Raw genomic sequence first — 14,687 nt, 5'->3', positions numbered from 1 at the left:
ACACCAATGTTTCTCAACATAAAGCTCTCACTAAAAAAAAAAAAAAAAAATTTTTTTTTTTCTATGTCTCTTCAAAACTTATTGTTCCAAGTCCTGCACCCATAGGAGAGGAAAACAGCAAGGACATAGATTTCAGCAATTGATTTTTGTTATTCAAATGTTCACTGTTTTAGGCATAGAGTTTGGAAAAAGTTAATGAGCACTAAATCTCCTTTATCTAAATTCTTTGAAGAGAGGGAGGACATTCATTGCAGTTACTGGGAATAGAAATTTCAAAACCACCAGTAAAGGGTATGAATGATGCCTGGTGAATTATCGAAAACTGCCACTTTCAGATATTACTTTAAAATAATTGTGGTGAGACTCTACTTTAAATTCAACAACGGTTCATATCAGATCTTTTCCCCTATGAGAAATTTACCCTGTCTTTGTGATGTGATTGCCATCATCTGTCCCCCAATTACCCAGGGACAAAACGTGGGCATTATCTTTCATTTTCTTCCTTCATTTCCCAAATTTAATCAGTCCTTGCATTCTGCTAGATCTACTCCCTAAAGAGCACCATTTTGCATTTCTCCCGGTCTTTAACCTGGGTTGCTGTATCAGATGTTTAACTTTTGTTCCTGCTTATTGTATCCTTTGTCCTCCCCAAATCTACTCCTGAAATTTCTGAGTGATGGATTTTTTCTAAAATCTAAATCTACTTTAAAAGATCCAAAGACCCTATTGTTTTAAAATGAGATTTATATAATGTAGGCTAATAGATCCATCTGGCTCCCACCATCTATGGCTACTTCTTCCTTTTTACTTTCTGTAGCAGCTCTATGGAGATGCTTCTTACCCTTGAACGTCTCATAGTTTCCTCCCCTTCAGGCTTTTACGGAATCCTTATCTAACTGAAACATAATATCCTTCCAATTCGATTCATATTCAGCTTAAGACTACACAGAAATCCCAAAGTCCTGTGTGATTAATATTGTGATTCATATCAAACCCTCCATGTTCTTACCCAGTATCTTGGGATTGGCTTCATCATAGCCATTGTCATACCATCATCTGTCTGCTTTGCTACCTCCCCGTCCTCCTCTCCTCACTTTCCTTCTCACCCATCTTTCCTCCTTTCCCCCAGACTGTGAAGCATCTTGTTCATTTTTGCATCTCCAGCATTTAGCACAGTCCCTCACACGTATATCCTGATTGGATAAAAACCTGACTTCACTTTTTCCTTGTATTTCACCTAATAATCTTCCCACTCATAGAAATTCCTATAAAGTATAAGCCAAATTATGATTGCTTCCATGTCATTAACCTTAGATGCTTCGAATAAGACTGTTTCACTTTTAAGCAAATAAGGTGATATCTTCCTATGCTTAAGAATTGGAAATATTAAGTATGAAGCACACCTCATCATCATATCAGCACCCATGAGTCCACAGCCATCTAATTATCTAGAGGTATCTATCGTTGTTGTTGTGTGCCATCATGTTGGCTACAAATCATAGCAACCCTATATGACTGAGTAGAACTGACCCACAGGGTTTCCTGGGCTGTAATCTTTACAGAAGCTGATTGCCAGGTCTTTTCTTCTGCAGAGAGGTGGGTTCCAACTGAGACTTTTCGGTTAGCAACTGAAGTCAACATTTAATAAGGGGAAACTATGTAAAATGCGCTGGTCTTTGTGTCAAGAACACAGCCACTAAAGCATAGCTTCTTCACTCCTCCATAGTCTGGTGACAGAGAAGGACAGTAAACCAATGAAAAAAAGGCAAAACAAAAGTCACAAATTCTATGATCGCCATATAACTTGACTTTATTGGGTTTTCTTTAATGCCCACCTTTATTCTTTCAACACCTACGTGGTGTTTACTGTGAGTTAGGCACTGAGCCAGCCACCCAGGAAGCCACACCTTGAACAGGTGTGCAGTATTCATGGCCTACAATTGCATTTATTTACCTGTACCTAATTTCCTGTCACCTTTTCTGCTGAAAACTGCCAGGATGTCTATTCCTAACTCTAGCCAGCTTCCTAGCTCCCACACTCAGTGTACTTTACCCTGCTTCTTTATTGGCCCTGATGATATTGACACCTCTGCCAGTCACACATTGTCTTTGCAGGCTCTGGGATCCCTGACTTTCAATGCTTCTCTGCCTGTGTCTGCAAGGTGTGATACAGTCTTTTGGTTTGGGTGGACATCACACACCACTACGGCTGATGTTTATACCATTCTGTCAAGTTCCAGGCAGAGGACTTTGGCATAACAACCTCTTTAGTCACTTGTTATTCTTGTCACCATTTTAGCAGCATCTGTCAGGCAGGGACACATGCTGTCTCTGTTTTCTATGATGTGACTGTCCTGGGTGATGTCACATTCCTCACAGGCATTCACTTAACACTGATCATGATGCTGGTGCTAAGACCTACTCATCAACGTTTCACGAATTACAAACATTTCAAGCAGGACTCACATTTTACTTTTAATATGATTTCAAAATGCCTTGAGATCCTCAGCATGATATAATCCTATCAAAGTCAGAGTTGCTTTTGTTGCAGTTCTGAGCAATCCAATGTGTTGAGTTACCCTTGAGTGGCTGCGACAACCACAGCATTTCTAAAGAAAATATTGAAGCTCTTTATAATGATGGCTTAGGGGCTGGTCACATCACCAGGGCCATGTTGTTTACAAAAAGAAGACTTTTCAAAAGAAAATTTTATGAAATCAAACATATTTCAAAGTCTCTATTTCTTACTATTTTGTACTGAACTTTACCTTCTCATTTGAAACACAAAAGCTATTTGATAGAGTTTATTCCCCTGAAATTTCAGTTTTTTCCAAAATGGTAGGTAGGTAGTCTGTAGTTCTACTTGTGCTTTAGCTTACAGGAAATCTCAAGATTTACTATTTAATTGGTCCCATAGGTGTTGAGAGTCTGCATCAGCATAAAGACAGACAAAGCACAAGAAAAGGTGAAGCCACGAAGGCATAGTAGAAAATGCACTGGTCTGGGTCAGGAAATTCACTCCTGAGTGAATATACCCATAGCATTCACTTATATCTGTTTCCTTAGTATTCAATAAATGTAAATACTAATTACCTCTGCCTTCCTACATCAAACCAATTTTTATGAGAAACAAAACAAAGAGAATGAGAATGCATATAATAAAATATTACGTACGTATAACACATTATTACCATTATTATTGTCATTGTTAAACAAATATCAAATATACTTGAATAGGCATATTAGACAACTAAAACAAACATTCAAACTTTACTTATTTTCTTAATAACCAAAAAAGTTCAAATTAAAAATTATTCTTTACTTACATAGCCATCCATTGAATGTACTCTAAGGTAATGCTTAAACATGGTCTCCATTGTTGTTTGTGCCTAGCTTTATTCCTATTCTAAGCAAATCACTTTCTCTGTCTTTGCAAATATAGGCCAATTTAGTTTGAGTGACCACTTCCTCAGCCTCAAATGATCTAGCAGGATTGTTCTAAGCTAATGATGGCAACTTAGCTTGCCTGTGCTGATGACTGGTTCAGGGGTAGGTATGTGACTCAACTCTTGATATTACTTGTGTGTGCGTGGGTATGTTGAGGTGTGGTGTTGTTGTTAGTTGCTGTAGAGCTAATTCTGAGTCATGGAAGCCCCATGTGCATGAGAGTAGAGCTGTACTCCGTAGGATTTCCAAGGCTGTGAACTTTTGGAAGCAGGTCACTAGGCCTGTTTTTCAAGGTGCCCCTGGGTGGGGTCGAACAGCCAACCTTTTAGCTAGTAGCCAAGCACCTAACCATCTGTGACACCCAGGGACTCGTGTGGGTGTGTATATTAAAATGAATGTCCCATAGAAAAAGCAGAATAGCCATGACTTTCCACATCTAGTAATTCTGTCAATAGAATTTAGGAAATGTATTCACACATGTAATCCTTAAAGGAAATAAAAAGTTTGTAAGCGTTATAAGTGGGCATTGAGAACAGGGAGTATTGGAGAGAAATATAGTTTTACAGGGTCTGAGTTTAAAAAACTGGACAATCTCAGAGAAGAAAGAAAGATAGATTAGATAAATAGATGATAGATAGATAGATAGATAGATAGATAGATAGATAGATAGATAGATAGATAGATAGATAGATAGATAGAGATAGATAGGTGATAGATAGATGATCAATAGATAGATGAGAGGTGATAGATTGATAGGTAGATGATAGACAGATGATAGATAGATGATAGAGAGATAGAGAGATAGATGATAGATGATAGATAGATGATAGATAGATGATAGACAGATAGATAGATAGATAGATGATAGATAGATAGATAGATAGATAGATAGATAGATAGATAGATAGATAGATAGATAGATAGATAGATAGATAGATAGATAGATAGATAGATAAAAAATAGATAGAATATACCATGGATGCCAAAAGAATGAGCAAATCAGTCTTGGAAAAAGTATGACCAGAATGCTCCTTAGAAGCAAGGTTGGCGAGACTATATTTCACATAGTTTGGACATGTTATCAGGAGGGTTCAGTCCCTGCAGAAGGACATCAGACTTGGTAAAGTAGAGAGTCATTGAAAAAGAGGAAGACCCTCAATGAGCTGGACTGACACAGTGGCTGCAACAATGGGCACAAGCATTGCAACAATTGTGAGGGTAGCGAAGGACAGGGCAGTGTTTCATTCTATTGTGCATGGGGCCGCTATGAGTCAGAACCAACTCGATAGCACCTAACAACAGTAGTACGTATACATTATTACTACTACTTCTACTACTATTATTTAAATAATATTTTCTAATATATATATGTGTGTATATATATATATGGCTCAGGCGAGAATTCTTCTCTTATCCTTGGCGTCCCAAATACACTGAATCCAAAGAGTACAACTTTTCTCAGCAACACACTCCAGAAAACATCTAATCACAGGTAGCAGCCTATCCTAGACATACTTTCACCTAGGTCAACTCTCCTGCATCTCTGAGCTATTGCTGCTAAGGTCCTATATCCCCGTTATCTCCAATATCCAACATTTTCTGAGCCTTATACTGGGTTATACAAACCTAATCAGACTCTCTTGTCTGGCTTATCCTCCTTAGCTATTCACTCCATATTTCGTCCTGAATGTCCCCTCCCCCCCCTTTTTTTTGTATATCTGAGAATAAAAGTCATTCACCTTTTCTGTCACCACCTTGAATTTCCCTTAAAAATCATGCCTCATTCCTCAACATTTCCACCAGGGGAAGGAAATTCTACTACAAAGAAAAGCATGTAGGTATCTCTGTGCTTCATGATGAAAAAAGTTAAAGTTGTTGCTTTTTCTACTTCTTACAGTTACATCCTAAAATAATTTCTATTCTTGTCAAAAACTAATTATCTTAGATACAAAATTCAATACCCTTTCTCAATGCATAAACTTTGCTTTCTGTGTGGAATCTGCTAATGAAAAATGTGGCTGCCATTGCAATTTGAAGTTTCATGCAAAACCAATTTAACTCTAAACCTGGATATCTTTTTTTAAAAAAAAAAAATTATATTACTAGATGGCGGCTTAGGTAGGTGCACCATAACGACTCCCAAAAACAAAGGCTCAAAAAACTAAGTAAAACAAACACAAATAATGACCTTGGATCCCAGAACATCAGATGAAAAGTTGAAGAAACAGACTAAGCACCAACCGAAAGGAGAGACAGAATGAGGCCAGTGGGAAAACAAAGATTCGTGGATAAACTGTGCCCTGACAGCCAGCATGGTGCGGAGTAGCCATTTTGGGATGGCATCGAGCAACAATCCAGTTTCAGGAACCCAAGAAAGCAACCTCAAGGGGAACATAGCTGGTGGCAGAGATTCTGTGCAAACAACCCGGGAAAGAAATGATGAGGTGAGCAGGATGTGTCCTGGGGCCAGAGTGTGAGAGTGGCATAGCTTTGAAGCCAGGCTACCACAGGGAAGTGCTTCTAGAGCAAAGGGGAGTAGAGCATATTGTAGGAGCCTAAGGGAAGGAGACAGAATAGACAGGGAGTACACACGTGCAGAGGAGCAAAAGGGGGTAGAGAAGGGTAGGCCAGAGTGCCAGTACCTGTGGTGAGTGCAAAAAGGGAGGGAGTGAGGAATTAGTGCAGGGACTGCTTGCCAGTGACAGCACCCAGCCATTTAGATAGGAGACACCCAACAAAAAGTCAACCCACAGAGTAACAACTAGAAGCCACCCCCACACATACAGCCCCAGGATATGCTCTGTGCAAATTGTCACCCCTCCCTGCCTCTGCAGACTTTCCTTCAATCTCCTCCCTTTCCAGACATGACTGCCATCTATAGTAACAGGCATAAGACCCACCCTGTCCTCATATACTCCCTGAGGTACAGGCCTTCTGTGCAAACCCAGGTAGGCTCCCCTTCTCTCCTCCCCATATCCTGGATGCTAGGGCCTCCGCCTATCTCTCATTCCTGCCCATAGACCCATACCAGCTGAGCAGGACTCCAAGCAGGACTGCTGAACCCAACAGGCCAAGCAGGACTCCAAGCCCTGAGGAGCCAACCCCTACCTGTCTGAGCAGGACTCCAGAGACTGCCCAGCTGACTCCCCCTTACCCCCACTGAGTGGGTTCTGCACCCTGCCATGATAAACCCATCCCTGGCCAAGTTAGACTCCATGTCCTGGCCTGTCAATTGCTTCCCGGCCATGCAGTCCTCTTTACCCTATCCTGCCTGCCTGTCTGTGATGGTTAAGTTTGTGTGTCAAATTGGCTGGACCATGATTCTCAGTGGTTTGGCAGTTATGTAATGATGTAGTTATCCTCCATTTCATGATGTATGTAATCAACTCCATGACGTGATCTGATGTGTTCAGCCAATCATTTGTAAGGGGAGTTTCCTTGGCGGTGTGGTCAGCATCTAATATATATGGACGTTCTGGTAAAGCTCTCTGGCTTTTGCTCTCTCTGGGCCCCACATCCAACTCATCATCATCTGAGCCTACTGCATTGCCTGCCAATCTTAGGATTCATCAGCTTCTGCAACCTGTGAGCCAGCAGTCTGCTGTCTTACCTACTGATCTTTTTCTTTTTTAATCTTTATTGTGCTTTGAGTGAAAGTTTACTAATCAAGTCAGTTTTTCATAAAAAAATTTACATACACTTTGCTAGGTACTCTTAGTTGCTCTCCACCTAATGAGACCGCATACTCCTCTCCACCCTGTGTTCCCTGTGTCCATTCAGCCAGCTTCTGTCCCCCCCCTTCTCATCTCCCCTCCAGGCAGGAGCTGCCCACATAGTCTCATGTGTCTACTTGAGCCCACAAGCTCACTCCTCACCAGTATCATTTTCTATCTTATAGCCCAGTCTAATCCCTGTCTGAAGAGTTGGCTTCGGGAATGGCTCCAGTCTTGGGCTAACAGAAGGTCTGGGGACCATAACCTCTGGGGTCGTTCTAGTCTCAGTCAGACAATTAAGTCTGGTCTTTTTATGAGAACTTGAGGTCTGCACCTCACTGCTCTCCTGCTCCTTCAGGGATTCTGTGTTGTGTTCCCTGTCAGGGTAGTCATCAGTTGTAGCCAGGTACCATCTAGTGGTCTCAAGATGATGTAGTCTCTGATTTATGTGGCCCTTTCTGTCTCTTGGGCTCTTAATTACCTTGTGTCTTTGATGTTCTTCATTTTCCTTTGCTCCGGGTGGATTGAGACCAATTGATTCATCTTAGATGGCCACTTGCTAGCGTTTACGACCCCAGATGCCACTCTTCAAAGTGGGGTGCAGAATGTTTTCTTAATAGACTTTATTATGCCAATTGACCTAGCTGTCTTCTGAAACCATGGTACCCAAACCCCGACCCCTGCTACTCTGGTCTTAGAAGGGTTTGGTTTATTCAGGAAAATTCTTTGCTTTTTTTAACCTGCTGATCTTGGATTCATCAGCCTCTGCAACTACATGAGTCAGGAGAAGCCTCCAGCCTGATGCTTAAACCATGGACTTAGGACTCGCCAGCCTCTGCAACTGTGTGGGCCAGTTCCTTGAGGTAAATCTCTCTCTCTCTGTCTACATATAAATATATAATGTGTGCGTGTGTGTGTGTGTATTCATATGCTTCCCTGGTTTTGCTTTTCTAGAGAACCCAGCTTAAGACAACCTCCCTGTATCCCATCCCGAGCTTCTCAATAACTGCTCTTGCCACCACAGAGGGAGAACATTATCCCTCAAGAGCTGTGAAAGGACTCTGACCACTCAACCCTTGGTACATCACATTGAGGAAGGGGTCTATGTGCCCACCACCAAGCAATCCTCCTATGATGTAGGACCCTAATACGTGTGTGACTCACCATACCCATCAGTGAGAAGAAAGCATACCCAGCCAAATGACAGCACCAAACCAGCAGGCAGGCAGACAGACAGGCATTTTTTAGATATTTTTCCACAACAACAACAACAAAAAAACCCTAGTTGTAAATTATAACTCCTATGAGATGTCCAAACCTGTGAAGGTTCCTTTTGACTAAATATTGAACCTTGTTTTCTTGTTAACTCTTTCCTAAATCAATATTTTATTATATGGCCCTTAAGAGCTTGTTACTACCATACTGAATAGAGAAAAAAAAAAAAAAAGATAGGGCTAAGAAAGAGTGGAACAAAGGTATGTTCTTTCTATCATATAAAGTAAAAGCTAAGTCATTCACTCCATGCATTCTTTCCTTGGGTTCACCCAAATTTCTGCCTGACTCATCCCAAGAAGGTGGCTTTGGGCAGGCCTTTAACCAACATTCGTGTGGGAAAAAGAAGTCTCCGATTTTGAAGAATCTAGTAGGTATATGTCACTGTACATCACAATCAATAGCCATGGAAACAGCAGTCAAGAAATCAAAAGATGCATTGCCTTGGGTAAATCTGCTGCAAAAAAAAAAAAAAAGGACCTCTTCAAAGTGTTGAACAGCGAAGATGTCGCCCTGAAGACTAAGGTGTGCCTGACCCAAGCCATGGTATTTTCAATTGCATCATATGCATATGAAAGCTGGACAATGAATAAGACTGAAGAAGAGTTGATGCCTTTAAATTGTGGTGTTGGTGAAGAATATTGAATATACCATGGACTGCCAAAAGAACGAACAAATCTGTCTTGTAAGAAGTGCAGCTAGAATGCTCCTTAGAGGCAAGGATGGCGAGACTGTGTCCTACATACTTTGGACATGTTGTCAGGAGGGATCAGTCCCTGGAGAAGGACATCATGTTTGGCAGAGTACAGGGTCATTGGAAAAGAGGAAGGCTCTCGACGAGGTAGATTGACACAGTGGCTGCAACAAAGAGCTCAAGCATGACAACGATTGTGAGGATGGCGCAGGACCAGGCAGTGTTTCGTTCTGTTGTGCATAGGGTAGCTATGAGTCGGAACCTACTTGACTGCACCTACAAACAATAACAACAATGGTAGGTATATGTCACTGTACATTAGAAATTAAACAGTTTTTACCTTGGTCAGTCCTTCACTAAGAACACAGGGTCAGAGCTTCTTCCTGCAACCGTTGGAGACAGAAAAGAAAGCAAATTTTCTCTAAGTGTCAAAAGAAATTACCTTAGGCTAACCACCAGAACATTTTCCAAATTTTTTTATACAATTTGAAATCCACAAACAAAGACTTAGAGAAATTTGGAATACCAAATACCTCTTCCTTACCATTAATTTGGAGAGTATGTTAAACAAAATCAAATCTTGATCAATTAAGAAACAAAAATGATTTAACTTTTCCTTTGGGTAAGCTTTTAAAACAGCTTACCAATTCTATAAAAAGGTGACCTATTTGCCTTCTGTCCTGAGGAAGTCATAGAATCACATTTACATATGCCGCACATTAAAGACATTGCCCTTAGTCATCATTATTCTTGAATGTCAGGATGGCACACTGTTGCAATTTGCCAGCACAGCACGTAATTTATACATACGGAAAAATATATTTAATAGTTTTTAGATGAAAAGCCAGGGGCAATTGTAAGGCCATTTTGTGTATCCCTCTCTTCAATTTCTCCTGGGTCCTGAAGTATTAGGAGATGGTGATGACCAGAATTCCTTCAGCACCAGGTGATGTTTCAGAGGCACGAAAATCAGGTATAGTGTAACACTATGTCTTAAAGTCATTTTGTCAGTAGTCTGTTTAGCTTATGCCCTTGGGCAGCCTTATGGAAATGGACATACCAACTCTGTTTCAAACATAACCAGTCTTGCACAGTGGATGAAATCTTAAACTCAAAGTCAGATCATTGGCATTTGAGTCTAGTGCTGTTACTTAAAATCTGCATAATAGTGATCAAGTTACTTATCTGCTTTGAGTCCATTTTGTTGTTGTTGCTAAATGAAGATAATAGTAACTGCCTTATGTGAACCATTCTGTGCATCAAATTCATCAATGTTGTGACCTGGACTACTAAATGCATCACTACACAGATCCTAGTTATGGTTCAGTGAAGCTGGAAGGTTTTATCTCCATATCTAAGAACTCTCCCTCTAACATCTTCTTAACATAATTTACTCCCTCGGGTTAAGGTATTGAAAATTTCATTTTGAAATGTAATTCTACTCTTAGGAAACTATAACTTCCTAAGCTTCCTAAGAGTAGAATTACATTTCAAGTCAGTCAGAGCTTAAAACTGTTTATCTAGCAGTGTTAATTGACTAGGACTAGCTTGTGATAAAGTTTACAAAAGAGATGCCATAAAAATATGCATTAAAAAAAAAAAGGCAACACAAGCTAAGTAAAGGGTTGCAAATGAGTGTTCAGAGTAAAAGATAGCAATTTTCTTTCTTCACCGCACAGCGGAGTTTAAAATATTTTCAGCCAACAATTAAAAAATAGAATATGCCCAAAGAAATCTGGATTTCTGGTGTATTTTTAATAATTAGATTAGAAACACTTGGCATGGTTTCCAGGAAGCAACCATCCATAGAAGCTGAGTAGTAGGTACCACTAAATGTACACTCTGACTTGCCACAATGCCCATGTAAGTTGGCAGTCCTTTGGAGAAGCCAGACAGAAGTGCTTTTTCTCTGTTTCTCTCCCTGCTGGCACCTTTAGGCCTCAGAACCCCACCCCCACCAGCAGCACCACTGAGTCCTAATGTTTGCTACCAGAGTTAAAATGATACCATTCTGGGCTAACCACCCCTTTCTCAAGGAGTCAGGAAGGCATAGTGCCTTAGGGTGTCTGTTAGCAGGATTAACAAGATATAATTAATCATGGAGACTGGAAGTATATAAAATAGCTGGGAGAGGAAATTTCCTTTGTCTCTTGAGCGATGCTGCCAGTGGGGCATGTGTAGCATTAGGCTCACAGCCCACCTAAGTGGACCTACCTGGCCAGGGGGATTCTGGTAATAGGTAGGCCCCATTGTGTCCCTCAGCCGTGATGCTGGGAGGCCGGGGTAGGGGGCAGGCATTAAAGAACCTGTATTCATCAGGACAGTTTCCAGAAGCCAGGGGGGATTGGCCTGTCATATAACCCTCCCACTCAAGTCTGTCACTCAGGACACCAAGTGAGGCATGTGCGGGAAGGCTGTCATCTCTGCCCAGACAGCTTTTGATACAGGGGAACTGTTAAATACTGTCCACTTCTTATTGTGAGTTATAAAAGCTACTTCCCATGTGCTAACATGTGTTCGGGCTCTGATTGGAAGAATGTCATGTTTATGAAATGATCCATATTAGTCATCAGCTCCCTTTTTCTAATGGCCTCCTGGCTATCTGGAACCCAGGGATGATCCCAGAGTATATTGTATATTGCCGATTTGCCATGTTGCACCTCAGATTCAGTGCAGTGAAGCAGCATTTGGCAATGCTGTCACTCACCCCAGCCCTCTCACTTGCCTCTCCATCAAAGCAAGTTACCTGTCTGGTTTCTGGACTGGGAACTCTGGACCACAATTCAAAAAACACTGAGGGAAGATTCGAACTGATCAATTTGGGCTAGGTATTAGCCACTACTCTGATTTTTTATGCCCAAAGTCATAGGGCAAAATGTCCTATTTATTTAGCATAGGTTTGCAATCTATCTACGAAAGGAGTTTGGGAATGCTGTGTGTGATGGAAATTAGCTTTTACTAAAAGGAGAACGAGCTAGGGAGATATCCTTAAAGATACCTGCTACAAAGAGAATTGCATAGTTAAGCAACATGGTAAATTTTTTCTCTACACTGACCACTTATTAAAATATCCTGTGCTGAGACTGGGGTGTGGTGTGGCATGGTGAAATCTCAGTGTTGGGGCCAAGTTCATGTGCACACAAATTGGACAGATGCCAGAACAACCACAGACTAGAGGAGGGAAGAAGTTTTTCATGGGTACCACACAGATTATGCAGAATAATGTGGTAAGCTGACCGTGCAGAAATCTTATCTTCGTGTACATGAAAATGACCTTCAAAAATGGAGACATACCTGCATTTTAAGTTGGTCTGAAGAATGCTCATTAATTCCTTGCAGTCTTATCATTATTGTACCATGCACAGACCATTGCTGCAGTGACAGTACCAGGCTGCTGACTTCTTCTACTAACTCCCATACTATTGTCAAATTTGCCTTCCTATAATACTACTCACCATACGTTGGCGAGTTCTTTATCTCTTCTAAATATTCCGTGTTATCTAGTTGCTGTTTATGGTGGCTGTTTTCTAAGATGTGACCTAAACACTCTCTATAAGTGTAAAAACTTTACTCCTGACTAAGGCTTCTGACCTGATGTGCTGTCAAGTTGAGCAAAAGAAAAGCTTTGGAGAGATACTTTCTTCACAGCTCTTTGTAAAGCAGCCCATTTCTAAGTCTCATTATTAGTCAGTTCCTGACCTTCTTAACTCTGCTGAAGTGGGGTCTTATCCCTTAATGGAGAGACATAGTGCGAGGTACTCCCACGCAGGGAAAGGAAGGAGTTTTTGTTCACAGCTGACACACATGGGTCAGGACAGAGAGTGCCACTTAGTGCTTAGCACGTCAGAGTGAAACAAGAAAGCAAGAAAGGGAGAGAGGGAAGAAGAGGGGGATCAAGAAAGGGAGAGACAGAAGGTCATAGAAAGGGAAGAAGGAGGGAGGAAAGAAGGGAAGAATCTAGGGAGAAAGGAGGGAGGGAGGGAGGGAGGAAGGGAGGAACGGAGGAAGGGAGGAAGGAAGGAAGGAAGGAAGGAAGGAAGGAAGGAAGGAAGGAAGGAAGGAAGGAAGGAAGGAAGGAAGGAAGGAAGGAAGGAAGGAAGGAAGGAAGGAAGGAAGGAAGGAAGGAAGGAAGGAAGGAAGGAAGGAAGGAAGGAAGAGAGAAAAGAAGAAGAAAACAAAGTTTATGTTCAAATCACCACTTTAAGTTCAGTCCAAAAATAGTGTCAGGAGTTGAAGCAAAAAAAAAGTCTAATGATGATCACTAAACCAGGAAAGTGAAAAGTGAAACACGGAGATCTGAGCTTCATGAATGGAGATAATTTAATGTCTTTCTGGCTGTGTAGCCTCTATGCTAATCTCAGTTTTATTTAATTCTGAACAAGCAAATTTAATTTAACATGGACTGCAACAGAAACCCTGAAGCAGCCCCAAATTTCACTTCCCTCTTTCCCACATCTCAAAATACTACTCCAGAGAAATAATAGAAAAGACATCAAGGAAAGATGGTTTCTATGACCCCTCCCTAACTTTTACTAGAAGGAACGACAATGAAGGAGGAAGGAGGTCTTCTACCACCCTCCAAAAAGCCTGCACAGTATCAAGGTGTTCTGTTTACTGTTGCTGCGTAACCGAAACAAAAACTCATGGCTTGAAGCAACAGTTCAGGCTCCTAGATACTGTGAGTCAGGAATTTGCACAGGGCACTGCAGAAGCAGCTTGTCCCTGCTCTGTCATATCTAGGACCTCATTTAGGGGGATTCAGTGGCTGGGAAATCAGAACCCTATGGGAGACCAGCTGATGCATCTTAGATGGCTGCTTGCTAGCATTTAAGACCCCAGACACCGCTTTCCAAAGTGGGATGCAGAATGTTTTCTTAATAGATTTTATTATGTCAATTGACTTAGATGTCCCCTGAAACCATGGTCCCCAAACCCCCACCCCTGCTAAGCTGGCTTTCGAAGCATTCAGTTTCTTCAGGAAGCTTCTTTGTTTTTGGTTTAGTCCAGTTGTGCTGACCTCTCCTTTAATGTGTGTTGTCTTTCCCTTTACCTAAAATAGTTCTCGGCTACTATCTAATTAGCGAATACCCCTCTTCCTCCCTCCCTCCCCACCCTCATAACCATCAAAGGATATTTTCTTCTGTGTTTAAACTTTTTCTCGACTTTTTATAAGAGTGGTCTCATACAATATTTATCCTTTTGCAACTGACTAATTTCATTCAGCATAATGCCTTCCAGATTTCTCCATGTTAAGAAATGTTTCACGGATTCATCACTGTTCTTTATCGATGTGTAGTATTCCATTGTGTGAATATACCATAATTTATTTATCCATTCATCAGTTGATGGGCACATTGGTTGCTTCCATCTTTTTGCTTTTGTAAACACTGCTGCAGTGAACATGGGTGAGCATATATCTGTTCATGTAAAGGCCCTTATTTCTCTAGGATCTATTCCAAGGAGTAGGATTGCTGAATGCTATGGTAGTTCTAGCTTTTTAAGGAAGCGCCAAATCGATTTCCTAAGTAGTTGTACCATTTTACATTCCCACAAGCAGTGTA

Source organism: Loxodonta africana, chromosome 15 (genome assembly GCF_030014295.1).
Source record: "Loxodonta africana isolate mLoxAfr1 chromosome 15, mLoxAfr1.hap2, whole genome shotgun sequence".
Lineage (NCBI taxonomy): Eukaryota > Metazoa > Chordata > Mammalia > Proboscidea > Elephantidae > Loxodonta > Loxodonta africana.
Note: the sequence above shows the minus strand (reverse complement) of the source record.